This window comes from Pleurodeles waltl, chromosome 4_2 (genome assembly GCF_031143425.1).
Source record: "Pleurodeles waltl isolate 20211129_DDA chromosome 4_2, aPleWal1.hap1.20221129, whole genome shotgun sequence".
NCBI lineage: Eukaryota > Metazoa > Chordata > Amphibia > Caudata > Salamandridae > Pleurodeles > Pleurodeles waltl.
The window spans coordinates 1,035,915,586-1,035,941,194 of record NC_090443.1 but is presented as its reverse complement, the minus strand read 5'-3'; the positions used below and the strand labels follow the sequence as shown (position 1 = coordinate 1,035,941,194).

Sequence of the window (25,609 nt, the reverse complement as noted above, 5' to 3'; positions counted from 1 at the left end):
CACTGTTTGAACCGATGCATTCATGCCCCTTAAGGTTGTTAGTATTGAAAACTGTTTTTCTGTTTGCCATTACATCTGCTAGCCGGGTGAGTGAGCTTCAGGCGCTTAGTGTTAAGCCCCCGTTCACTTACTTTTATGTGGACAAGGTGGTGTTGAGGACCAAGGCGGCTTTCTTGCCTAAGGTTGTTCACCCTTTCATGTAGGGCAGTCTATTACACTCTCGTCCTTCTATCCTCCTCCTCATCCATCAAAGGAGGAAGAGAGGCTGCACCGACTGGATCCTAAAATAGCGTTGAGCTTTTACACTGACAGGACGAAAGAGTTTCGACTGGAGGATCAGCTCTTCGTCTGTTATGTGGGGAAGAGGAAAGGCAAGGCTGTCCACAAGAGAACACTATCCAGGTGGGTCATTCTTTGCATTAAAATCTGTTATTCTTTGGAAAAGAAGGTTCCTCCTGTTGGAATTAGAGCCCATTCCACCAGGGCTAAGTTGGCCTCTTCGGCCTTGGCTAGAGGTGTTCCTGTGGTTGACATCTGTAAGGCCGCAACTTGGGCATCCCTCCACACTTTTGCGAAGCATTATTACTTGGATTCGGAAGTCAGGAGGGATTGCCATTTTGCACGGTCCGTGCTGCAGGATTTCTTGGTTGGACCATTCAGGCATCCACCACCAAGTGCGGTACTGCTTTGGGACTCTATTCATTAGGTGAGGAATCCACAGGTAGTTGTATCCATCAGAAGAACAAGTTACTTACCTTCGGTAACGCCTTTTCTGGTGGATACACTAGCTACCTGTGGATTCCTCACGGTCCCACCCCCTCCCCGTTGCCTGTATAGTCATACCAAGATTTCCTTGGGTGTGCATCTGTATATTGTAGATATGTATATATCGATATCGATACAATTCTATATTTATATGGGTATATGTGCATATATATATATATATGTATATATATATATATATATATATATATATGTCTATTTGTGTATGGTTATTTTTAATTGATATTTTGCGGTTGTTTTTGATTAAATGATGCTCTTAAATATTTGGTTGATGTATTCATGTCAAATATATGTTGTCGGTTGACACATGTTCGCCTCAAAGGCACGTAAAAAATGGTGAAAACTGACGTCAGCACGACGGCGAGGACCTCTTATTGCCTCAATGACGTCAGACGGCGTTGCATGGGAGTTGGGCAATTGTGACGTCCTCGTCGACGTACAGAGCTGGGAAGAAAATTTCTGTTGAATGCTGGCGCATTGGGAGAATTCATTAGGTGAGGAATCCACAGGTAGCTAGTGTATCCACCAGAAAAGGCGTTACCGAAGGTAAGTAACTTGTTCTTCAGCCACAAAGCGAGTGGCGCGTTGTTTATCAGCTGTGTTGCAGATGGTGCATCGAAAATTTCCCCACATCCCCACACGGCATTCTATGCGTGGATTTCCGTCCTTCTCCTGCCAACTTCACCTTTCAAGGGCCCAGGGACTGGATAGAGCACCACTTGGCAGGGCAGGAGTCTCAGCAGAGAGTCCAGGGGTTGGCAGGGGAAGTCTTTGATGGCCCTGAGACGTCAAAACAGGAGGCAAGCTCAGTTGAAGCCCTTGGAGATTCTTCTCAAGCAGGAATGCACAACAAAGTCCAATATGTGTCCCCTTCCACGGACAGAAGCAGCATCTACAGGATAGCCCATCAAAGCACAGTCATAGGCAGGGGCAGCACTTCTCCTCAGCTCTTCTACTCTTCTCCTTGGCAGAGGTTCCTCTTGGTTCCAGTAGTGATCTAAAGTCTGGGGTTTGGTCCACTACTTATACCCCTTTCTGCCTTTGAAGTAGGCAGACTTCAAAGGAAAGTCTCTGTTGTTCACAAGATCCTGCCTTGCTGTGCCAGGCCCCAGAAACACACCAGGGGGTTGGAGAATGCTTTTGTGTGAGGACAGGTATAGCCCATTCAGGTGTAAGTGACCACTCCTCTCTCTGCTCTAGCTCAGATGGCTCATCAGGATATGCAGGCTACACCCCGTCTCCCTTTGTGTCACCTTCTAGAGGAGTTTCACAAACAGCACAACTGGCAATCTGTCCCAGACAGGAAATCCATGAACAGGCAGAGTCACAGAATGGTTAATGCAAGGAAATGCCTACTTTCTAAAAGTGGCATTTTCAAACTAACAATCTAAACACCAACTTCACTAACAGATGTATTTTTAAATTTTGAGTTCAGAGACCCCAAACTCCATATTTCCTTCTGCTCTCAAGGGGTAACTGCACTTTAAGGATATTTAAAGGCAGCCCCCATGTTAACCTATGAGAGAGATAGGCCTTGCAACATTGAAAACTGAATTTCGCAGTATTTCACTGTTAGGACATGTAAAACCACACGAGTGCATGTACCACCTTTAACATACACTGCACCTTGCCCATGGGGCTACCTAGGGCCTACCTTAGGGGTGCCTTACATGTATAAAAAGGGAAGGTTTGGGTCTGGCAAGTGGGTACACTTGCCAGGTCGAATTGGCAGTGCACAACTTCACACACAGACACTGCAGTGGCAGGTCTGAGACATGTTTACAGGGCTACTCATGTGGGTAGCACAAATCAGTGCTGCAGGCCCACTAGTAGCATTTGATTTACAGGCCCTAGGCACCTCTGGTGCACTTTACTAGGGACTTGCTAGTTAAACAAATATGTCAATCAAGGAAACGTCAATCACACACATAATTTCACATAGGGAGCACTTGCACTTTAGCACTGGTCAGCAGTGGTAAAGTACCCAGAGTAACAAAACCAGCAAACACAGAGTCTAGCACACAGTCAACAACCTGGGAAGCAGAGGCAAAAAGTTAGGAGAGACCATGCCAAGGATGCCAGTTCTAACACTACTTAATTTAAAGGAACCATATAATAAGACAAACTTGATAAAACTTAGCCAGTGTCATTCCTGGAAAATGGATTAAACCTTCAAAATGGGTCCCACAACATTAACTCACCTACACACCATACATGATAAATATATAAATAAACAAATAAAGCAGCATTCACTACTACGTCAAAAACCATGTAAAACATAAAACAAATACCCCAAAAAAATAATCATAGACTTCAAGCAAGCCATGATTCAAACCATACTAAAAAGTTTACCCCTACACAGCCATACAAGGATGTTACTATCATTTCAATCAAAGTATAGGTAAACACCTCCAAAACTCTGCACTAAGTGTAGAACATTCTACAAAAGGCCAATTTGCTGTGGAAATAAAAAGAAAATGGATAGCACTAGCCTATGTCCCTGTCGCAGAGGTAGCCAACCACTACAATTTACTAATAGAAAGCCCTTTCTACCAACAAAGTGAAGACAAACGTAGGACCTAATTATGAGTTTGGTGGTCTTGAGACAGCCAAACTCTTGGTGGCCATTGGACCACCGCGCTCCTGGCAGTCCGACTGCCAGATTATGATCCTGGTGGTCAGACTGCCAGGAGACCGCTGCCACCTCTGGGCTTACGGATCCCGATGGATTGGCGGTGGTCAAAGTTGTGGTCAGCCACTGCGGTGCCAAGTTCAGCACTATGCTATGCAGACAGTTCGCTTTCTGAGGGTGTTGTGTGCAACAGCATTGGCCTCTGCTCCCTTAGGGAGCCGAAGCCAATTCTGCCCGCCGCACTGTTTCCATCGAGCTGACCGGCGGAAGCATCGTAATATGAAGGTTTCTGCCTGTCAGTCCGGTGGAAACTTCATAATACGGCAGTGGTGGGGCTGCCAACTTGATGGCTGCCTCACCACTGCTATATTGGAGTTGTGGCAGTTGACCCCCCCCAACTCCTAATCAGGCTTTAAGTCACCTAATGGACTATTTTGAAGGCACTTGGGTTGGCAGACTGCACTGCTCCAGACACAGACTTCAACCCAGAGACCAAATAGTATGGTGGAATGTCTATGACAGCACCTTGGCACATGAAGCCAAAACAAACAACCCAGTGGAAGGATGGAACAACATGTTCCAGTCCACATTAGGCAGAACTCAACCTACACTATACAAATGTATCGAAGCAATACAAAAAAAGCAAACCTACTAACAATTACTAGAGTAGCAAACGGTTATTTAAATTGCCCCTAAACTTAGGTAAGAAGCCCAAAAAATGTCCAACATAGTACTATTTCAAGTCAGACTTTTCATAAAAAACAAAGGAGTAGATTACTTAAAAATCAGTGCCAAAAGCTTATAATTGAATTTTAACCTACCAAAGCCCTCAAAAACTATGACAAACCCTAAACCAACCTACCCACCCTTTTATTTAAAAAAACAAAAAATAAATATATAATTTTATTAGATAAAATAAAAATCTATATATATACATTATTTTAAAAAAAAATAACCATCACCAACCAAGACAGTTAAAAGCAAACTCAAACTCAATCCATCACATACATTAAATGCAACAAATAAACCAAACAATTCTACATAACAATAACATAACAATCAAATATTCTTGACATAAACAGTATAAAATCACATTTCCCATCCAAAATAAATGAAAAAAATAAAACTTACTGTTCTGTAGCTGCAGATCTTTCTCTTCTTTACATAATAAAAAATGTAATCCACCAAAAATGTGGTAAATAATATCCAACCCCCAACCAAAATGCGAAATTTAATGAATGCATTAGAAATCTCTGGAAGCAATCCAAAGTATCTATGTTCCATAAAAAGCCCCAAAAAGAGTTTTAAAAATCAGAAATGGTCCAGAAACTTGAAAAAAGGAAATCAAAGCAAAAGACATTTGTTTACTTTGAACCAAACCTGGTTTCCTTTTAAAAATTTAAACTCCAAATGCCTATCTGCAAAGCTCATTACATTCCCAAAAATACATATACATAACAGCTAATCGTCAAACTATAACTAACATCACACAATGTAACCTAGCATAGTGATACATTACTAAAATGGTGTGCAAAAATGTAAAGTTACAAACTAGGGAAAAACACTAGTAATACATCTAAATATACAAACAACACTATAACGCACTTCCTGACCTCTCTTCTAAATCCCCTGCCCACTCAAAACCCTTAAGAAATCCTCAAAAAAGGACTTACCTACTCTGATGAACAGCAACACCTTAATGCAACATGGTTCTGGGAAAACAGACTAAATATAACACACAAATATTACAAAATAGGAGGTAGCAGTAAAAAAACATGGCTACTTAATGAACCTAGAAAAAGGTTTATCTCCCCTCCCCAAAGAAATGTATGGGAAATATTGTAAAAATGTTGAATAAATGTTTACAAGAATTGAAAACATTATTATAACAATGTTATAAAAAATATGAAAAAATGTAAAGTATAACTTAAAACACATTATAAAATATATACAATTATATAATGTATACTCATAAAATAAGCTTGAAAATATGTATATAAAAAATGTTAAGAAATGTTAGAAAAACATGTTAAATAAGGAAAAATCTAAATTGAAAAACACCCAAATATATATAAAAATAGTTCACATTTTATTATCAATGAAAAATATTTTTTTACTTAACTTCATATAATTTTTTATCTTGACATATATATGATTTAAAATGTAAACGTATACAATAAATAAACATTGAAAGCATAGCAATAAAAAAATGTGTGACAGGTTTTTATTATACAAAAAATATATTCATAATATTATTGGTTACAAACATACAACTATTTTTTTATATCACCAACAATAATAACAAAAAATACTAAGTGCCTCATTACGAGGCTGGCGATCTTTATACTGCCAGCCCTGTGGTGGCTTTGAGGCCCGCCGCTGCTGTGGTGGGCCAACCCCCACATGGTTCCGCCGTCTCTGCCGGGACGGTGGCGGTGATCGGAATCCGCCAGGACAGCACTGCATGCGGGTCCCCCTGCCTAGCACCATCACAATGTTTGCTGTCTCCCTTGAAGACAGTGAACATTGTGTGGGTGCTGGTGCACCCTGCGGGCTACAGCATTGCCGCCAGCTCGTTTACGAGCCGCAGACAGTGCTGTAGCCGGGTTCCCTCTATGCCGGTTGGAGGAAACCGAGGTTTCCCTTCGCCGGCCTAGCGGAAAACTCCTAATAGGTCAGGCTGGGTGGTCGCCATGAAGGCGGCGGCCACCCTGTCAGGAGTTTGGTGGACAGGCTTTCCCATCTGCCAAACCAAAATGAAGGCCTAGGGCCTGATAACGGGTTTGGCGGTTGGAAAACCTGACCGCCAGACCAGTGGTGAGGAGACCGCAATGGACCTGGCAGTCTCCCCACCTGCCCTATTCGAACTTTCCCACTGGGCTGACCGGCGGAAACAAAGGTCTGACAATTGGTGGTCCGACCGCTACCACGAGTCTGGCAGACTTGTGACTGCCAGACTCGTAATCGGTCCCTAAGCATTTCTACTAAAGACAAATAAAAGTAAAATACATATTTTAAATAAAATTATAAAATTAAATGATCACACTCCAACATGAATCATTAAAAAAATTGTTAGACACTAAAGTGTTGACATTTACTATTCCTACTCGAATCCAAACCAATCTGGGGAAAGCGTTGGGCACTGAAGGTGTGACATTTACTATTCCCACTCCAATCTAATCATATTGTGGGAAGATGTTGGACACTAAGGGGCAACATTTATTATTCCCACTCCGATCTAGCCATATTGGGAGAAGATATTGGACATTAATGGGGTGACATTTACTATTCCTACTCCAGTCTAAACCAATTTGGGAAAAGTGTTGGATAATACTGAAGGGGTGACATTTACTATTCTCATTCCAATTTAACCATATTGGGGGAAGATATTGGACACTAAAGGAGTGACATTTACTATTCCCACTCCAATGTAAACCATATTGGGGAAAGGTGTTAAACACTAAAAGAATGACTGACATTTGCTAATCCCACTCCAATCTAACCATATTAGGGGAAGGTGTTGGATATTAAAGGAGTGACATTTACTATTCCCACTCCAATTTAAACCAATTTGGGGAAGGTGGTGTACAAGAAAGGAATGACTGACATTTACTAATCCCGCTCTAATCTAACCATATTGGGGGAAGGTGTTGGACACTATAGGGGTGACATTTACTATTACCACTCCAATCTAAACCAATTTGGGGAAGGCTTTGGACACTAAGGCCCTCATTACAAGTTTGGTGGAAACGGGACCGCCATGCCGCGGTGGTGGTGAGACTGCCACCAGGCTGGTGGTGCAGAACACCATATTACGACTACGGTGGGAACCCAACGCAACACAGCCAACTTTCCGCCAGTGCTGTCGGGCCGGCGGTAGCCATCTCCAGGCCAGCGGGAACCTATTCACCGCCCACCATATTACGAGTCAGCAGACCGCCAGGATTTCTGGTGCGGTCCAACTGACACAAAAAGCCTGTCGGAAACTAAATGTATAAAACGAGACACTCACCTCCAGGTACACAAACACATCCGCGGTCGCCAATGCAAACGAACTGCAAGTCTTCCCAGCTTTGTATCTCGCCATACACCTTCAGGACCAGTGACGAAGACGACAACCGTAACTACCCCCGCCTAGCACACACTGAAGGGAAAGGCAGCTTTACACCACCACGCATACAACTCACTCACCTGGCATGAACAGTGAAGGCCACACACAAATGCAAACAAACGTACTGTACCAGCACACACATCGACACACACAAGCACACACAAAATACACAAACCCAAACACCAAATACACACACCATGCCAAACAGACACATACCATACACGCAGCACAACGCACACCACGAACACAGTTGTACGCATCCATACACAACACCCTACAATCACACAATGACAACAACATCACAAACACACAAACGCAGTCATTGACAGGCACGTCGGGAAACACCACACAACCACACAAACAAAAAGCTTTTCGTAGCAAGAACACGCAATCAGTATCACTGAACAGACATCTAAACAATGACACAGGTGAGATCCCATGTACAACCAACATACAAAAGAATTCACAGATGCAGCACCATACTGAGGGACTCACACACCACTACCATACAATGCCACAAGCCAGCTTACAAACACATTACAACATACACATGGCACAAGTCATCTACCCAGCGTATGCAACAACACAGACACAACCCATACACAAACAACACACACCGTAGCACATAGATATTGCATCACCATGTGGAAGGAAGCCAGAGCAAGTACTTCACTTTGATATCTGTCTCTCTGTCAAAATTTCTGGATGCAAAGGATTGTGAAGGTGTGTAGGGGTGTGTTATATAGTGTTGTGATCAGGTGTGTGTATGTGTATTAGGAGTGGGATATTCATATTGTCCAATGTGGTGTTGTGTTCTGGTGGAGGTGCGTTTTTGACCGCTGCGGTTCGGACCGCCAATGGATTACAGACGTGCAAAGAGCACGGTGCTGATTTGTGAGTCGTAATATGGATGTCTGGATGTTGTCGGCGTGGCGATGCTGGTGGTGGAACCGCCTCTCTCCTGCTGTCGGTCAGGGCGACAATGTCAAATTTTGGCCTGTTTTTGGGTGTTTTTTTGTTGGTGACTCGTAATACGGCGGTCTTCAGATCGCCATCACTGGCGGTCTATCGGCACCCGCTTAGATGTCGGTCTTCGGAAAATACCGCCAAAGTCGCAATGAGCACCTAAGTGATTGATTACGACCTTGGCGGTTGGGATACTCTGTCACAAACGTGGGGGATATTCCACCCGCCGTATTACAAGTTCCATTATATTCTATGGAACTTGTAAAATGGCGGTCGGGATATCCGTCATGTTTGTGATGAAGTATCCCATCCGCCAAGTGCGTAATCAGGCCCTTAATGGATGACATTTACTATTCCCACTCCAATCTAATTATATTGAAAGAGGATGTTGGTCACTAAAGGGGTGACATTTACTATTCCTACTCCAATCTAAGGCTACTTGAAGAAGTTGTTGGACGCTAGAAAAGGAAAATTTACAATACCCATTTCAAAATAAATCATCTTACACAACATATTCAAAATGTACATACACCATCAATGCTCCATATTCACACATTTTTTTTATATAAAACTAATTAAGATGTTATCTAAAAACACTAATCTAAACTACAAACTTTTATGTACATATTTAAAAATATAAAAATATTTTAATTACTATCAAAAATTAAGATATTGTTGAAAATATTTACCACCATTCATAAAATGTAAACAAAATGTGAATAAGAATATTATACAAAATTAACAATCATACATTTAAAAAAATGTAAATACATTTCATATTTTACATTTTTTTAACAAATCAACTTAAAATTTGAAAATTAATATATACTTTTTTATTTTTTTAAATAATGTAACATTTTAAAATCTAACAAACATTTAAAAAAATTCAACTTTAATAAACTATTTTTTATGTTGTCAAATGTTATTTTTTTTATTATTAAGAAATATTTAGCGCCATTAATAAATATCCTAATTAACAGCAAATGAATGTAACAAAATAAATGTAAAAATTCGAAATTATTGATTTGCCTATCTTTAACATTATTACTTTCAAATTTAAACCATAAAGATTTTTTTTAAATCTATATACCCTTATCCCCTAAACAACCAATAACCCACTACTAGAAAAAAGTATAACAATTAGTTATATACATTAACACAGCTAAAAGTAAAATTGTCAACAAATTAATAATTTTAAAAATTATCTTACTAAAAACACAAATAAAAACATTACATATACAATCAAACAAACTACAGGAAATTACTTACTAATTAACACTTACGGATATTACATGAAACAACATTTTCTACATCAATATTTGTTACAAATATATTAAAAACAGCACTAAAAAACATTTCTGATGGATACACCTACCTGTGGATTCCTCATCAAAAGAATTCTCCCCTCGCGCCAGCCTCGACGGAAATTTCTTCTAGCTCTGCACGTCGACGATGACGTCACAATCGCCCAACTCCACGTGACGCCGTATGACGTCATCCAGGCAATAAGAAGCCCTCGTCGTCGTGCAGACGTCAGTTCCCTTTTTTCCATGCCCGAGTAACGGTTAATTCTTCGAGGCTCACAGGGAGCTACTGTTCCGAACGACGGTTACAATGTCGCAGCCAAGGAAAGCCGGCTTTAAACCATGTAACCAGTGCGGGGGTCGGATGTCAGTTACCGACCCCCATGAGAATTGCCTCTGGTGCCTTAGCTCCGACCATGAGGTCGAATCATGCGGCTCTTGTCAGCGCATGAACCCTAAGGCACTTAAAGAGAGGGAGGCGAAATTGTTCTTGGCTCGATCCAAGAAAAAGAAGGAGAGACATCATCGGAGGGAGTCTTCGTCGAGATCCTCGAGATCTCATCACCATCATAGTGACTCTCAGTGCCATCACGGATCTCGGCGCCGATCGATCAAGGGACGGTCTAGATCAAGATAGGCTTCTCCGTCAGCTGGGCGCCGTCCGACGTGGGAGATTAGCCCGACCGTCACCCCTCCGACTCCTACGACCCCGACGTCACCCGGGTCGGTCTTTGAGGTCGAGCCTCCCCAGAGGCCAGAAGGTTCTCCTGGCCAGAAGTTACCTGTACCTTCCTCGGCATCTATGCCAGCGCCGGTGCAGCAGCAATACCCGGCTTTCCCGACTCCGGGAACGGACCCTGCAGCGTTCTTAAACGTCATGTTTAACATTTTTACTTCCATGGCGCCGGGTGGAAGTCAAGCAGGTCCGTCTGGCCCTTTGGCCTTTAATTTGGGCGTTCCGGCGTCTTATAAATCGACGCCCTTCACCCGATTTTTATCTGCTGCACCTGAAGCGGCGCCGATGCCCTTGACGTCACCCAGACCGACTACACCTGCTACGGCGCCATTGGATACGCCTCGGATCCGATCGACAGTTAAGAATCCTGTGGAGCCAGAGGGTCCGGCTTCAGACGGATCCGAGGTTCGGCGCCGACGGAGATCTTCGGTGTTGGCCGACACCTTATCGACGCCGGGTCTGGAGTCAAGTCTTAGATCAAGACGTCTGGCTCTGCGACAATTGGAGGAGGAAGAGTACGCAAGACACACCTGGAGGAAGGTGAAGTTTTGGAGCCCTCTGGTGACTTCCAGGGTCTGGATACAGCCAGTGGCTTGGACACTTCCCCGGAGTGGGATCTATCTTCCCCTGGAGAGATCACTAAGGAAGCAGCTTCATTCCACGCTGTTATTCGGAAGGCTGCAGACTTTTTAGACCTTCCCCTCCCTACTGCGAAAGTCAAAAGAAATTTGTTAACAAGGTTTTGCACCCGGCTTCTGCTTCTGCTGAGCCTCTTTTGCCCTTTAATGAGGCGCTGCTGGACCCCATTAAGGACATCTGGATGAAACCTGTGTCCACCGCTGCTGTCAACAGGGCGGTGGCTCGTCGCTATCGGGCGGCACCTTGTGATCTGGTGTTTCTCTTCAGACAACCAACACCAGAGAGTCTAGTGGTGCAAGCCTCATGTTCATCCAGATCCTCTCCTGGCTCGTTTCCCGGGACACCTGCGGACAGGGAATCAAAGAAGATGGACCATACTGCAAAAAAGACCTTTTCATCTTGCAGTATGGCCTTAAAGTCATCCAATGCGACCTGCATACTGGGGCGTTACATCCATTCCCTTATGGAGGAAGCGAAGGGCCACCCTAATTTGTCCCAGGAGATGTTGCAGTTGCTGGCGGATGCTCAAGCGGCAGCGACTCAGGTGATCCATTTGGGATTGGACACTTCAGACTCGGTGGCTAGAGCTATGGGCACGACCATAGTTTCTAGGCGACAGTCTTGGCTACGGTCATCTGGCTTCTCGTCTGACGTGCAGGCAACTCTCCTTGATCTTCCCTTTGATGGCAAGAGGCTCTTCGGCACAAAGGCGGGCTCTGCCCTGGAACGTTTTAAGGAGAGCAGAGCTACTGCAAGATCTTTGGCACTCCAGTCTTCTGCCTCATCCTCCTTTAGAGGTTTTCGGAGGTTTAAAGGATTTGGACATGGTTCTTCCTTTTGTGGAAGATCGCAAGGACCACAACAATCTGTTTCTACCCTGCCATACAGATCTTTCAGGGGAGGGGCAGAGTCCGTACGGGAGGAGCCACCTTGCAGCACACTGCCTCTTCCTCTTCCTCGGGAGGGGTGCAGCAAGGAAAGCAGCCATAGTCCTCCTCCACTCCCTGTCCACTTGTCTCCGGTAGGGGGGAGACTTGCCCATGTTCTTCCGATGTGGGAGGTTATAACATCGGACTCCTGGGTCATCGATATTGTGAAGAAGGGGTACGCTCTTCCCTTTCGGGAATTCCCTCCTCCCTTCCCTCCCTCCCATCCTTCTGTTCGGAAGACCATCTTCTCCTATTACAGCAGGAAGTATTGTCCCTATTGGCAAAAGATGCGATAGAGTTGGTTCCCGAGCAGGAGAGGGGTCAGGGCTGTTATTCAAGATACTTCCTGATTCCCAAAAAGGATGGTCGGCTGAGACCGATTTTGGACTTGAGGGTTTTGAATTGGTTCCTCAAGCAGGAAAAATTCAAAATGCTGACCCTTTCACAGGTTCTTTTGGCGTTGAACGAAGGAGACTGGATGGTGTTGGTCGATTTGCAGGACGCGTATTTTCATATTCAGATCCTCAAATCGCACAGGAAGTATCTCCGTTTTGTGGTGGGATCACAACATTATCAGTTTGCGGTCCTCCAGTTTGGTCTTATTTCAGCGCCTCGAGTCTTCACAAAGGTGATGGCGGTGGTAGTGGCAGAGCTCAGAAGAAGGGGGATAGCGGTATTTCCCTATCTGGACGATTGGTTGATCAAAGCCAAGACTCCGGAGCTCGTGCAGCGCCATCTCCAGTCGACAACTCAATTGTTGTACGACCTGGGTTTTTCAGTCAATGTACCCAAATCTCACTTGGAGCCCTCTCAACGCCTCCTGTTCATAGGGGCAGTATTGGACACAACATTGAATCGGGCCTTTCCTCCACCCCAGAGGGTCCAGGACATTCAGGCGTTGATTCCAATGTTTCAAAATGGAGCGGTAGTTCCAGTCCTCAATGTCCTTCGTCTGCTCGGTCTGTTCGCTTCTTGCATACTGTTGGTCACTCACGCACGCTGGCACATGAGGGTGGTGCGTCCGCAGGCAGTGGTTTCAGCACAAAGGGGATCTCGGAGTCGATAAAGATCTCCAGAGACACTGCAGTGGTTCTTCAATGGTAGGCGGCGGTCGACAACCTGTCACAAGGAAGGCCGTTCTCCCTACCCCCACCAGTGGCCTCAGTGGTAACGGATGCTTCCACTCTAGGGTGGGGAGCTCATCCGGGGGACCTGGAGATCAAAGGCCTTTGGTCTCCAGTAGAACAGAGATTACACATCAATCTGTTAGAATTGCGGGCAGTACGTCTGGCTCTCAAGGCCCTCCTCCCTTCCATTTGCGGTCAGTCAATCCAAGTTCTAACGGACAACACTACCGCAATGTGGTATATAAACAAACAGGGAGGAGTGGGGTCGTATCTTCTCTGCAGAGAAGCTCTTCGTCTCTGGTCCTGGCTTCAGGAGCACAAGATCTGCTTGGTTGCACATCATTTGGCCGGAGTCCTGAACGTGCGTGCGGACATTCTCAGTCGACGCAGCTCGGTCGACCACGAGTGGCGTCTTCATCCAGATCTGGTTCTATATATCTTCTGGATGTGGGGATATCCACAAATAGATCTGTTTGCAACTCAAGAGAATGCGCAGTGCCTGCTATTTTGCAGCCTCCAGTATCCGGTGCAAGGAGCTTTGGGGGACGCGTTTCAGATGTCCTAGAAGGGTCAGTTGCTTTACGTGTTTCCCCCCATACCCTTGATTCCTCGAGTTTTGAGGAAGATCCGCCAAGACTGAGCTCAAGTCATCCTAATAGCTCCGGATTGGCAAGAAGGGTGTGGTATTCGGACATTCTCCAGCTCTCTCAGTGCCCGCCGCTCCGTCTCCCTTGCTGGGTGGACCTCCTCTCGCAGTCGCAGGGGCAGATTCTACACCCCCACCTCCAGAGCCTGCATCTTCATGCCTGGAGATTGAACGGGGCAATCTGAGTTCCTTTTCTCTCCCACCAGATGTGGTGGATGTTATTTTATCGGCCAGGCGACACTCCACCAAGTCAACCTATGCTAATCGTTGGGCTAAATTTGCATGCTGGTGTGGAGAGAACAGTTTAGATCCCTTAAAAGCTAGTTTATCTGACATTTTGTCATTTGCACTCTATCTGGCAAATGGTTGTGCGATTGCCACAGTCAAAGGTTATTTGTCTGCTCTATCTGCTTTTCTGTGCCTTCCTGATCAGCCATCCTTCTTTAAATCTCCTATTGTTTTAAAGTTCCTAAAGGGGCTCACTAACAAGTTTACACCAATGCCATTTGTTATGCCTCAGTGGGACCTTAACTTAGTCTTAACGTTTCTAATGGGGTCCCCGTTTGAACCGATGCACTCATGCTCTTTACGGTTGTTAGTATTCAAAACTGTTTTCCTGGTGGCCATAACATCTGCCAGAAGGGTTAGCGAGCTTCAGGCTCTCACTGTAGAACCCCCATACCTTTCTTTCTTTAAGGACAAAGTGGTGTTAAGGACCAAGGCGGCTTTCCTACCGAAGGTTGTTTCACCCTTTCACCTGGGGCAGTCGATTACTCTCTCTTCCTTTTACCCTCCACCTCACCCATCCAAGGAGGAAGAGAGGCTCCACCGGCTGGATCCATGAAGAGCGCTGAGCTTCTACGTCGCCAGGACAAAAGAGTTCAGACAGGATGATCAGCTCTTCATTGGATACGTGGGGAAGAGGAAAGATAGATCGGTCCACAAGAGAACGCTATCCAGGTGGGTCATTCTATGTATTAAGATTTGCTATTCTTTGGCGAAGAAAGATCCACCTGTGGGGCTTCGTGCCCATTCCACCAGGGCCAAAGCAGCTTCATCGGCTTTGGCTAGAGGTGTTCCTGTGGCTGACATCTGCAGGGCAGCGGCCTGGGCGTCCCTCCATACTTTTGCCAAGCATTACTGTTTGGATTCTGAGTGTAACCGGGCGCCTCCGGACGCCGGTTCCCCGTCGGAGCAAACGACCGCCGGCGGATACCCCGGGGGCACCCGAGGGATCCCTGACGTGATGACGTCCAACGTCATCCGTCAGACAAGAACAGCCGACAAAAGAAAAGCGCCGCGTGACCCAGAGAGAGACGCCGACGTCAAGGAGAGCCGGAGAGACGAACGCCACGGACCACCCAGAGAGAAGGGAAACCCCGCCGTAGACGAGGAACAACGGACGAAGAGCGAAAACCCTTGGGCGCCTCCCGCCCCTGCCGAGGCGAAGTCGGGAGATCCCCTACAAGCCGGCCACGTCCCTGGAGGGGCGTGGCCAAGTCAGGTACGAGCGTACCGGGGCTGGGGCTGGGGTTCTGGGTGGTTGGCTGGGTTTAAGGGGGCTAAGAAGGGAGGGCTGAGGTCGTGTAAAGAAGGGGAGCCCATTTGAACAGGAACACCGTTAAATAAAGAATAACCACACCCTCCGTACCCAGACCAGTGAACAAAAGTGTAAGGGGGTCACAGAAAGGGCACAACGAAAGGAAGTCACAAGAGAAAAGTAAACCCCACATTCCTCCACCTCCACAGAACCCCCCCCCTCCTCCCACTCCTTACTAACCCCAATTAACCGTGTATAAATAATTTTCCCCACTTACCTGTTCCTTTCTCCTTCTTTGTTTTTGGGAAATCCTGGGCCATGAGAACCGGGTGAACAAGACCTCTCCCTCCGAACCGGACCAGGCCGTCCCGGGGACACCAAGGAACCCTGAAAAGAAAAGGGATTTTATGTATTAGTTTTGGACTTGGAATATAACAGTTTGGCGGAAAAGTTAGTGCTATAATCCCAAACGAGCAAGAAAATAAACATACTACACCCTTAAGTACCGCGTCTGTCACCTTCTTCCAATATCCCCTCGACTCGGGAAAAAGACCCCGCCACAGTGGTGTCAGAAGTGGGATTTTGGAATAGGCGACAGAGACTTCCCAACCATGGAGGAGAAGTGTACCATATCCGATATGATGCAACAGTTGGCCTCCGGACAAAGACACCTGCAATTAGTGTGGGAAGAGCAACAAAAAGAGGCCAAATTGGAAAGAGAGGCACTACAAAATGCCCTTAAGAGTCAGGCCACCATAATGGCCAACAACCAGTTGGTTCACGAAACCGCCATTAAGAGTCTCACAGATACCATCGCTGCTACCCGCGTACACCCGAATGTGCCCAGTTCGGTCTTACAACGATATCAAGAAGGTGAAGACCCCGATGCCTTTTTCACCAATTTTGAACGAGTTGCTACTTCCGCTACTTGGCCTCAGGAGCGATGGGGCCAATATATCGCCCCCTTATTGACGGGGACTCTCCAAGCCGCCTATCAAGCGGTAAACCCCGGTGGAATAACCCCCTATAAGAATATTAAAAAGAGCATCTTAGAACGGGTGGGTTTTGATTCTGAACATTATCGCGTCCGGTTTAGAAAAGCTAAGTGGGGGCCCAACGAAAATCCCCGGGCCCTATATTTTAGGATCAAAGATCTGGGTCTCAAATGGTTGGGTCCCATAGGGACAAATCGGGAAGACATTATTGAGATCGTGCTCTTAGAGCAATACCTGGACGCGCTGCCTCCGTCTACACGCAACTGGATCAAACAACATCCAAACCCAGATACCAATGCTACCATCGAGTTGGCCTGCGCCTTTCATCGCTCCCTTGAGTTCAAAGTAACCCCCCCTCGGTCAACACCTAGTCCCCTGCGTCTGGGTTCGGGAACATCCTCGACAGGGGGACGAAGAATCAATGAGGATATAGGGAAAACCCGGGGACTGGATAGGCCCTATATACAACAACCTCAGTGTTTCAGTTGCGGGAATGGGGTCACATAGCTCGAGGTTGCCCCCTGAAAACAGAAAAACCGGAACCCATGGAAATAGGGGTCACTAGGGGAAGAGTCTTTTATACAGGGAGAAGAGACACCCCTTATAAAAAGAGACTAATTATCAATGGGAAAAACACAGTGGCCCTCATCGATTCAGGATGTAGCCAATCTGTGGTCAGGGCCAGGTTGTTCGACGCCCATTACTACACTTCGGGACTCACGGTATCAATCTGTTGTATCCATGGAGAAACCAGAGAATATCCCCTAATCTGGACAACCCTCACTTGGGGAGGAAAAGAAATACCCATAAGAGTGGGTTTAGTAGAGCAACTGGTTGAAGAAGCTATTATAGGAACTGACTTTTCGGAATTCCCACAACTCCTAGACAGCCTCAGACAGCTCGAAGAAACTAACAACTGGTGGAAAGACGCTCCTTTCTCCAATATGCCTCTATCACCTCCGAGGGTACGACCTAAACTCTCCCGGAAGGAGAAAAGAATAATTAAGAAAGCCTATACCCAAGACCTCTCCAGCACGCCCCGGGTAATTACAAAGGTCCTCGCCCTCACTGCTCTTCCCAGTTTCCGGACTTCTCAAAGAGAAGACCCCAGTTTAATTCATGCATGGAAAAGTGCACGGCCACGGAACCCCCAGGATAAGGGTCCCTCGTTCACCGTAGTTAAGGACCTATTATACTGAGTCACATACAAAGACCAAGACGAAAAGAAACAGTTGATAGTTCCAGAACCTTATAGACAACAAGTTCTACACTTAGCACACAGCCAGCCAGGGGGTGGACACTATGGGAGGGAGAAAACCGAGGAGTATTTGTTGAGGAAATTTTACTGGCCAGGGGTATTTTCCCAGATTAGGAAGTTCTGTCAACAATGTCCAAAATGCCAATTGATTGACCCAGGCTCACGGAGAAAAGCCCCTTTACAACCCCTCCCCATCATTGATGTCCCCTTCTCCAGAATAGGGATGGACCTCGTTGGCCCTCTTCTGCCCTCGTCGAGAGGATATCGTTATATATTGGTTTTAGTGGATTACGCCACAAGATACCCTGAGGCTATTCCCCTCTCTAGTATTAACACCAAGAGTGTTGCACACGCCATGATAGGGTTCTTTTCCCGAATTGGGTTTCCTCGAGAAATGCTAACGGACCAAGGGACCCAATTTATGTCCAACCTGATTACACAAATATGTCAGTTATTGGGGATTAAACAGTTACGGACGTCGGTCTATCATTCACAAACCGATGGTTTGGTGGAGAGATACAACCGTACCCTCAAAACACTACTAAAGAAAGCTATCTCGGAGACAGGTAAGGACTGGGATAGGAAACTCCCCTTAGTATTATACGCAATCAGGACACACGAACAAGCCTCTACGGGCCATAGTCCGTTTGAGCTGTTGTTTGGGCGACAACCACGGACCCTACTAGATATGGCCGCTGAGATGTGGGAAGAAGAAGACGGGGAAAAAAACATTCTAAAATACGCACGTGAGTTAAAAACCCACCTGCATACAGTATGGGAAAGCGTAAGGGAACACATGGAGAGGGCCCAAGACAAGCAGAAAAGGAATTATGATCGGAATACCCAATTGAGGTCCTTTTCCCTAGGAGATAAAGTGCTAGTTCTTATTCCCAGTTCAGATAACAAATTGTTGGCCAAGTGGCAGGGACCCTACACCGTAACAGGACTAGTAACTCCCGTAACTTATAAAATTCAGCTTAACGATACCCCCCCCAGGTCACAGATCTTCCATGTTAACTTATTAAAAAGATGGGAAGAACCTCTGAACGACCCAAGGCACGGCTGCCTAATTAATACCGTCAAGGAACTAGAGATAGGGTGGTGCCCCACTGATCCCCCTGGCGAGAGGGAGGTTCCTCTCATTAATACAGAGATCTCGATTCAACAAAATAGACAGTTGAAGAATCTCTTCGATAAACACGTTCGGTGTTCTCCTCGATCCCCGGTAGGACACGATTGGTACATCATCAAATCCTCACACCACCTGGGAAGACCGTGCGACTAAAACCTTATCGTATCCCTGAAGCTAGGAAAACCCTCGTAGAAAACGAAATCGAGAAGATGTTAGATCTAGACATCATAGAACCTTCCCACAGCCCCTGGTGTTCGCCCGTGGTATTGGTGCCCAAACCTGATGGGTCTATACGTTTCTGTATTGACTTTAGACAGGTCAATTCCATATCACAATTTGACACCTATCCCCTTCCAAGGATAGATGAGCTCTTAGAAAGATTGGGGAAAGCGAAATACATGTCTACCCTTGACTTGACCAAGGGGTATTGGCAGATCCCGTTGGGTCCCGAAGACAAGGAAAAGACGGCTTTCGCTACTCCCTCCGGATTGTATCACTTTAAGGTTCTCCCTTTCGGGTTACATGGCGCCCCCGCCACCTTCCAACGTCTCATGGACACCATATTATGACCTCATACCAGAAACTCGGCGGCCTATCTGGATGACATCGTTATTTTCAGTGAGACCTGGGAAGACCATGTGGCCCACATAGACCACATCTTCTCGGCTTTAGGGAAGGCTGGACTGACAGCCAACCCCGCCAAGAGCCGACTGGCTTTTAGTGAGATCTCCTACCTGGGTTATCACATTAGCAACGGTATACTTCGACCCCAAAAGAATAAAATCGAAGCCATCCTACACACCAATGCTCCCACCACGAAGAAGGGAATTCGTTCCTTTTTAGGTCTAGTGGGGTACTATCGAAGGTTCATTCCCCACTATTCCAGTTTGGCTGCCCCCCTAACCAATCTTTTAAGAAAAGGACAGCCCAACAACATCCCACAACTAGACCCGACTCAACTTCATAGTTATCATACCTTGCAAAGGTGTCTCACCACTCAACCGATATTGAAATGTCCTGAGTTTGTCAAACCCTTTCATCTCCAAACGGATGCCTCCGATGTGGGGGTAGGGGCCGTTCTTTTTCAAAAGGATGAAGACGGAGTGAACCATCCCGTCGTCTTTATTAGCCATAAGCTATTTCCCAGGGAGCAGAGATACCCCATTATAGAGCGGGAATGTCTTGCCATTAAGTGGGCTATCGAAAGTCTCCAATACTATCTTTTGGGCAGACCTTTCCTACTGTATACGGACCATGCACCCCTTACGTGGCTCTCAAGATACAAGAATACCAGCAATCGTATATTGAGATGGTTCATAGAACTCCAACCTTTCTCCTTCCAGGTTTGCCACCTCCCTGGTGACCTTATGGGTCTGGCTGACTATTTGTCCCGGTTTCCGGATCTGGTGGGGCTCGATCAGCCCCATTCATGTGAGGGGATGTGTAACCGGGCGCCTCCGGACGCCGGTTCCCCGTCGGAGCGAACGACCGCCGGCGGATACCCCGGGGGCACCCGAGGGATTCCTGACGTGATGACGTCCAACGTCATCCGTCAGACAAGAACAGCCGACAAAAGAAAAGCGCCGCACGACCCAGAGAGAGACGCCGACGTCAAGGAGAGCCGGAGAGACGAACGCCACGGACCACCCAGAGAGAAGGGAAACCCCGCCGTAGACGAGGAACAACGGACGAAGAGCGAAAACCCTTGGGCGCCTCCCGCCCCTGCCGAGGCGAAGTTGGGAGATCCCCTACAAGCCGGCCACGTCCCTGGAGGGGCGTGGCCAAGTCAGGTACGAGCGTACCAGGGCTGGGGCTGGGGTTCTGGGTGGTTGGCTGGGTTTAAGGGGGCTAAGAAGGGAGGGCTGAGGTCGTGTAAAGAAGGGGAGCCCATTTGAACAGGAACACCGTTAAATAAAGAATAACCACACCCTCCGTACCCAGACCAGTGAACAAAAGTGTAAGGGGGTCACAGAAAGGGCACAACGAAAGGAAGTCACAAGAGAAAAGTAAACCCCACATTCCTCCACCTCCACAGAACCCCCCCCCCCTCCTCCCACTCCTTACTAACCCCAATTAACCGTGTATAAATAATTTTCCCCACTTACCTGTTCCTTTCTCCTTCTTTGTTTTTGGGAAATCCTGGGCCATGAGAACCGGGTGAACAAGACCTCTCCCTCCGAACCGGACCAGGCCGTCCCGGGGACACCAAGGAACCCTGAAAAGAAAAGGGATTTTATATATTAGTTTTGGACTTGGAATATAACAGTTTGGCGGAAAAGTTAGTGCTATAATCCCAAACGAGCAAGAAAATAAACATACTACACCCTTAAGTGCCGCGTCTGTCACCTTCTTCCAATATCCCCTCGACTCGGGAAAAAGACCCCGCCACACTGAGATTAGGGGGGATGGCCATTTTGCTCGCTCGGTGCTGCAGGATTTCTTGGTTTGACCATTCGGACACCCACCTCCGGAGGTAGTACTGCTTTGGGACTCTATTCTTTTGGTGAGGAATCCACAGGTAGGTGTATCCATCAGAAGAATAAGTTACTTACCTTCGGTAACGCTTTTTCTGGTGGATACAGTAACTACCTGTGGATTCCTCAAGGTCCCACCCGCCTCCCCGTTGCCTGACTGGTCAAACCGAGAAGTCCTTGGGTGCGCATCCTTGATCTTGTAAATATGTATATAACTGATTCATGTATATAGTTATGATAACTCTATATACAATTCCTTTGCGAATTAAGATAGTTCCAAGAAGACCTTTTGATCTTGGTTTATATATGTACATATTTATTTCTCTCTGGTATTGAGCATCCATTACTGTTATTAAGAATGTGTTTTATAATAAATGTTCTATTTTCATTCATTTTGGATGAATATATGCTCTTTAGGTTTAACCTGTTCGCCTCTTTGGCATGTAAAAAATGGTGATAACTGACGTCTGCACGTCGACGAGGGCTTCTTATTGCCTGGATGATGTCATACGGCGTCGTGTGGAGTCGGGCGATTGTGACATCATCGTCGACGTGCAGAGCTAGAAGAAATTTCCGTCGAGGCTGGCGCGAGGGGAGAATTCTTTTGGTGAGGAATCCACAGGTAGTTACTGTATCCACCAGAAAAAGCGTTACCGAAGGTAAGCAACTTATTCATTTTTACCTTTCATATTCCTGTTCACAGTATCTTTGATGTCCGATATTCTTTTTTTTGTAAATATGTTTATTAAATATTACAAACCTTTCTAACAAACCAAAGTGTATAAGAAGTAACATAGCTGCCGGCATGCTGAGTGCTGAGGCAAGTATGCGATAATCAGGTTACATGTTATAGTAGTAGGAACCTGGTACAGTGAGCAACGCTAGGAACATCGACAGACCTAGTAAGAGGTAGCTGTCCCTGAGCATGTAGAGCAGAAGAGCCTGCAAGAATGGGACATATAAACAAAAAAGGAGACGGGCCGAACACTCCTTTGTTGTAGACACCATACACACTTCTCAGTTGTTCCCACTCACGGCATGGACGGATAAACAGAGCAGGGGGAAAAAGGAAAGGACAAGTGCTACTACTGAGAGCTAATGGGGGCTGTTCTCAGCCTGACACTGAGCCTCCAGAGGTGACAGCTTTCCTAAGTACCCGGCCACCACGTTTAATGTGTGGGCAGGCTAACACAGTGGCATGCCATGCAGGTAGTATTGGTACTCTTTTAAACCCCCTAATCTCCTCACGGTGGATCACCTCCCTCTCACAGCCCACCCACTTTGTTAACTCCAGACACCAATGGTATGCATTGGAACCCTGGCCGGACTTCTAACTCATGGTCAACTACCTATGGGCCAGGATCAAGCCCAGATCTAAAAACCTATCAGTAACCTCTTGCCTGCCGAATGTTCATGGAGGCCCAGCAAGCACGGTGATGGACCAAGAGAAAAGTCTCTACCTGTGTACCTGTGGCTCCCTGCACCACCTAGAGGACTGTTGTTCAATATGGTATTAAAAGCAGGCAAGACCAGATCATGTGAAAAAAATCTGCATCCTCACCAGTGCAGCGGGGACACACAAAGATTGCGGTAGGGCACATGGCATGGATATGTTTGGGTCCAATATTCCCAGTGTAAATAGAAGAATTGCATAAGTGAGAAACGGCCATTTCTGGACACCCTAAAACTAGTGTCCAGTATCTTCCTCCAAGAGGAGTCAGAGAGGGGTGTTCTGAAGTCCGTCTCCCAGCAAAACTAGAAGGTTGTGAGTGTCTGCCGCGTCCCCATGTTTTGATATTCTTGACACAATATTGTTATATTACTGTATCTTTTTTAAAAAAAAGTTCCAAACACCCGCCTTTAACATCTGCTGCTGGTACATGGCTGGCTTCCGTCAGAAGTTTGATGATACAGAATTCTGCACACACATTTTTGTTATTTATATTTTTATTGGTGCTTTTCATATTAAAATAACTCACAGACATATGATAGCATAAACAATTGCTTACTATTTGCACTTGCAGCCCTGCCCCGGGCCAGACAGCATATGCACAATCAATTGTATACTGATGTGTCTCGCCCCTTTTTGAGGTGCCTATTGCATTCCGGCTCATTAGCATCTCCAGTGTGCGCCAGTAAGTATGAAGTCAGAGGCCCCAACATGTCTCTAGACTGGGAGGCTTTCAGCAGGTCTTCTGCTGCATAGTTCTACCTGAGAATGGTAATAAGTCATATCTGACAGCCAGGTTGCCTTTGTGGGCCTGATCCTACTGCTCCTGTGTAGTGCCTCTCCACCTCTTTGCTAATAGCAGCCCCATAGAGACAAATTGGCGGTTTACAGTCCGAAATTCTCTAAGCACCCCCAAGAGACATACAGCTGGGTCACAATGGATATTGTCCATCATCATGTGAGACAGGGCCTCCATTACCTGCTGCCAATACTTTAGGATAGCAGGGCAAGTCCAAGCCAAATGGAAGAAACACACCTCCTCTGCTCCAGATCACACACAATTTGCATCATCCCTCAATTTGTACTTATACAGTTTCATTGGAGTGTAATACATTTAATGGAGGAACTTGAAGTGGATAATACGTTAATTACAATTAGAAGTGAGGTTGTGTAGATGTTGGCAGCAAAAAATCCACTCCTCCACCAAGGGCTGTGGGAACACATCGTTCTAGGCCTCCATTGCTGCTCTAGTCATCTTGCCCTATCTATGTGTTCTGCGTTATAAGGTTTTGTCATGAGATGCTGTCTAGTTGTAGTAGTAAGTAGAACCTGTAACGCAGTGAGTGTGGGAGGTTCATCTGAGAATGTTAGGTGTAAGGCGCGCAGAGCCGCCCGTAATCGGTGATTGAGGAAGGGCACCAACGGGTGCTCTGCTGTGAGTCCCCGATGTCCGCCAGGTGTCTGAATTTACCATTGGGGTATAGATCCATAGTTTTTAAGCCCGCCGTGATGAGTATCCGATACCCTGTATCCTCCTGGGACACTGATTTATCAGGGTGGTGTTGTATTGGCGTGCAGGGGCATATCATGGAAGTTTCCCAGCCCACTTCGCCAATTTGTGCCAGGCTACTATAGGAGAATGCAGTGTATTTATCTCCATGCGTGTAACACTCTCTTGTGTGTGAGGCAGCACTGCTGAGAGTGGGAGGGGGTGTGCGTCCTCATCATCAATAGCTAAGTGTGGGATGTATTGTGCACTGCGTACCAGTACTGGGCAAAGTGTGCCTGTGTGCAAAGATAGTATAAGTAAAAATCCGGCCCACTGAATCTCCCGTTAGCATACAACAGAGTGAGTGATCCAACTAATCCTTGGACGTTTCCCAGCCATGTGAGTCTAATCAGAAAACTTTGGAGCGTCTTGAAAAAACATGCAGGCAGATCAATCAGTATGTTTACAAATAGATACAAGAATTTGGGTAGGATAACCATCTTGATGACTGCCACTCTGTCTGCCAGTGACAATGGGATCGCTGCCCATCTATCTACCTGTTCCTCCAGTTTGGAGATAGCCCTACAATAATTCACTCGAGTCACCAACTCTGGCCCTATTTATCGAGACAGCAAGGTATTTTACTGGTTCTGTGTTCCACTTTAATGGGAACTCCAGGGCACATTGTTGTGTGGCAGGTGTAAGGGGAATGATTACAGACTTTCTCAAATGTATACACAGTCCAGATAAATACTCAAATTTAATGTATTCTCTGACCACAGGGGCCAGATGTTGTGCGGGGGCCCTAACATACAGGACCACTGCATAGAGTGAGATACTTAGTGGTCGTAGCCAAAACATCAGAGCCGAGTCCGAATGATGCATGCCAGCAGCTCCAACGTCAGGGCGAACAATAAGGGCAAAAGAGGGCATCCCTGCCGTGTCCCCCTACTGATGGGAAACAAGTCCGATGTGTGACTATTTACTCTTATCTGAGCCACAGGGGCTGTGTAGAGAAGCTTGATCCAGCAGGTGAATGGTTCCGGGAACCCATTTATGCCAGTACTGTAAACATATATTCCCAGGCAGTAGAATTAAACGCCTTTGCCACATCCAGAAGCACTGCAGCCGCCTGAAGTGATGGGTCTATCTGATGCAGCAAGGCAAAGATCGTGCAAGGCTGTGCACAGTCGATCTAGAGGGAATGAACCCTGGGCAACAGGGGTTGCAGGCGGATTGCCAGGACTTTGGCCAAGGTTTTCGTGTCAATATAAATGAGTGAAAGTAGCCTATAGGACTCACACTGCTCGGGGGCCTTGTCTGGCTTGAGGAGGGAACTATTACAGCTTCCCGCAACGTGGGAGGTAGCATTTGTGTCTGTTGTGCTTCCTCGTACAC

General features: G+C 46.2%; 1 protein-coding gene and 1 long non-coding RNA gene across 2 annotated transcripts in view; one reads left to right on the top strand and one right to left on the bottom strand.

Moving 5' to 3' along the window:
* The window catches only part of LOC138293661 (aldehyde dehydrogenase family 3 member B1-like), a 346,834-nt gene that overhangs the window by 44,865 nt on the left and 276,360 nt on the right, over positions 1–25,609 (top strand). The window lies entirely within an intron of this gene.
* Positions 15,681–21,191, bottom strand: LOC138294256 (uncharacterized). Its single transcript, XR_011203303.1, has 3 exons — positions 21,118–21,191; positions 20,904–21,013; positions 15,681–15,800 (listed from the first exon to the last, which is right to left on the bottom strand). It is a non-coding gene; the product is annotated as an uncharacterized lncRNA (long non-coding RNA).